General features: G+C 41.9%; 1 pseudogene across 1 annotated transcript; it reads right to left on the bottom strand.

Moving 5' to 3' along the window:
* Positions 1-679: 679 nt before the first annotated feature.
* On the bottom strand, positions 680-2773 carry LOC308248384 (tripartite motif-containing protein 75-like; annotated as a pseudogene). Its single transcript has 2 exons — positions 2758-2773; positions 680-2087 (listed from the first exon to the last, which is right to left on the bottom strand). The product of its transcript is annotated as a tripartite motif-containing protein 75-like (transcript).
* Between the last annotated feature and the right edge of the window lie 510 nt (positions 2774-3283).

The following is a 3283-nucleotide window of genomic DNA, read 5'->3' as shown; positions in this document are numbered from 1 at the left end:
CATGGATTTCTGTTCTTATCTTTATTATTTCCTTACTTCTGCTTGCTTTGGCTTTATTTTGCTCTACTTTTTCTAGATTTTTTTAGGTGGAATTATTGATAATAACTCATTTTCTACAATAAGAGGCCTGAATGTAAAGGACACATGTATTACCTACCTTCCCACAGCAAACACAGTCAGCCCCACAGTAATTTTATGATGTGCATAATAATTTTCCAGTACTTCTTCTTTATAAGTGCCATGCCACACAACTGGAGCTAACCAGTTGGTAGTTGCATTCGTGGATGCTCTGTAAGAAAGACATAAGATTTATGAACAAAATGCCTTTTGATAACATTGCAGTAGATATTACTTATATATAAATCTTGTGTCTAATTGCAGCATTTCCTCTTAACCCTAAGCTTTTTTTTACAATTTATACACTTTATAAACAAATTATATCAGAAACACTTAACAGTTAACCCCCACATCTGTTAGTTCCCACATCTCTATTGCTATTGAAACAAAATTTAAAAAAATAGAAAACAAAATAAGAAAAACATTGTTCATGTATGTAAAGTCAAATAAGCATTAAATAATATTCTTTATTGGTGCTAGAGTCACTGATAGTTGTAAAGAATGATACATACTTTCCATAAATCACAGGAAGAAAATGAAGCAAAGTCTCAGTTCATCCTTCCTAATCTCTTACAGCACAGATTGTAAGAGGTTTGGAGTCACATCAGATATAGAAGTAAGGCTTTAACACTTTAGAAAATGTATCCATGAAGGAATAGATGTGAGACATGTCATTCAAACTATAAAACGAAACCTGACCCGACTCAGAGTCCAGATAGATGCCATTCCCTCTGGGCATTTCCTTCAGCACAAGGGTGACAGGAACAGACCCTGGTGCCACATAATCACCATTCTGCAGCTGAATCATCCAACATCGGTTCTTTTGTCTTGGCAGGTGCTGCTTTCTCTTCCTTTTAAGGAAGTCTTTTCAAACCGCCCCTGCCCACTCAGGCTTGTCATCCACCAGGACCTCCCAGTAATGTCGGCTACAGTCAAACCCTTCAGAACCCAGGACAACTGGGTCGACTGCAAATCCCTTTGGATTCTGATGAACACTTTGCTTTTTCCTCACAAATCTCACAGACTTTTTATCCTCAGACACAAGCAGGTTAGGATGTGCAGTCTTGGGATCCAGGATAACTTATCTAAATCTCTGTATAATTTTCTGCACATGGCTAAACACTGTGGAGGAAGACTGAATTCTCTCCTTAACTGGTACCAATAGACAGCTGGGAGTTTCATGTTATCACAATGGTGGAGGACACTTTTGATATCCATCAGTACTTTCACATTTGGCATCACATTCTTCTTCTCTGCCACTCCTTTTGTACACCTTTGAGGTTGGAAAGCTGGTCTGAAAATGCAGTTGTGTTTGCAATGAGTTTCTGGTGAATGTCCTTCTCTTCTTCAGCTAGCCTTGAGAGAACTTCCTCTTGCTTGCACTCTATAAATTGAGACTCAAATTCAGAGGCTAATTTCTGTTCCTGTTTTTGCACCTTTTCTCAGTTCTATGAGTTTTTTGCTTTGAATGCTTATTAACTTCTGAATGTGCGTCATCTGCTTACTGATGTAACTGTAGAGCCTCAGCCTGTGATGACAGGCAGCCTCCCCCATGGGCCTCACCTGGTGGCCCTGGTGGACAGGGAGCTGAGTGCACATGGCACACAACAGCTCTAAGTCCTCCTCACAGAAGAGGGTCAGGACCTCCTTGTGCTTCTCACACAAACCCCTCTCTTCCTGCCACTTCTTGCCCCTGATGGTCTGGAGAAGACTGGCAATGTCAACCATCCTTCCCAGCTGGGTGTTACTCCTCAAGCACCTCTCTTGGCATGAGTGACGGCACACAGGGCAAGGGACCCTGTATTGTACACCAGCCCAGGACTGCTGGATGCAGGAGCTACAGACGTTGTGCCCACATTCGATGGTGACAGGGTCTCTCAGGTCATCCAGACAGATGGGACAGTTGATTTCTGCCAGGGGTCTTGTTAGAGCTGCTTCAACTGCCACTGGGCCCTGAATGAAGGACTGGACTGAGGTGGGCTTTTTTGGGGAGATTGGGCTCTGGGAGATCCCTCCACTGAGAAGCAGATGCACCTTCAGAAATCACTGTCCTTTCTGTCCTGACTGGTTCATTCCTATAAGACCAGTGGCTGCAGGTGTCCAGAGGAGCTCTATTCACTACCTCCAGCCGATCTCAGAGTAGTTGAATCCTGGCTCAGAAATTCTTGGTCAGAAAGCAGATAAGGGCCGAAACCGGTTTGGCTCAGTGGATAGAGCGTCAGCCTGCGGACTGAAAGGTCCCAGGTTCGATTCCGGTCAAGGGCATGTACCTTGGTTGCGGGCACATCTCCAGTAGGAGGTGTGCAGGAGGCAGCTGATCGATGTTTCTCTCTCATCGATGTTTCTAGCTCTCTATCCCTCTCCCTTCCTCTCTGTGAAATATCAATAAAATATATTTTAAAAAAAGAAAAAAAAAAAAAAGAAAGCAGATAAGGTTCTAAAGTGCCTAGTCATTCCTTGAGATGAGGAAAGATTGTTGCATGTAAAAACGGCTCCCGTTGTGGTTCTGCTCACTGCCACATTTGAAGCAATCACTGATTTGTCTCTCTACCACCACAACCCACCTAAACCTAAGTCATCTACAATCGTGCTGATTGGGGCTGTGGCAAGTGTATGGATTTGGGACGAGATCACCTATACCTGGGTCAGTTCCCATCCTTAGTGCCCTACCATCTGTTAACCCTAAGCCTTGATGGTTATGATAAACTGGGGAAACAGCTTATCAGAAATGGCCAGATCATTACAAAAGTACACTTACACATTAGTTATACTGTTTCCAAGATCTTTGAGGACACATAGTTGAAACATTGCCCCAAGTCTAAAGTAACAATTTATCTTGTATTTGGACAAAATATCATTTTACACTGATTATTTTCAGAAACCATATTTTGAACACAGAATTTCCCAGTTTTCATAATCTCAAGTGTTTTCAATACTAATGTTACTGCGTACTGCTAGAATCAACTTTGTCAAAACTCCGAAGGATAGCCAAAGGTTTAGAGCAACCAACCAAAAGTTAAATCGAGAAAAAGATGACTCAATATAGAGGAGTAGGAAAGCTTTGTGATATATATTTTTTAAAAAATATATTTTATTGACATTTTACAGTGAGGAAGGGAGAGGGATAGAGAGCTAGAAACATCGATGAGAGAGAAACATCAATCAG

Source organism: Plecotus auritus, assembly GCF_963455305.1.
Source record: "Plecotus auritus genome assembly, chromosome: 5".
Taxonomy (NCBI): domain Eukaryota; kingdom Metazoa; phylum Chordata; class Mammalia; order Chiroptera; family Vespertilionidae; genus Plecotus; species Plecotus auritus.
Note: the sequence above shows the minus strand (reverse complement) of the source record. Positions and strands in the feature narration are given on the sequence as shown.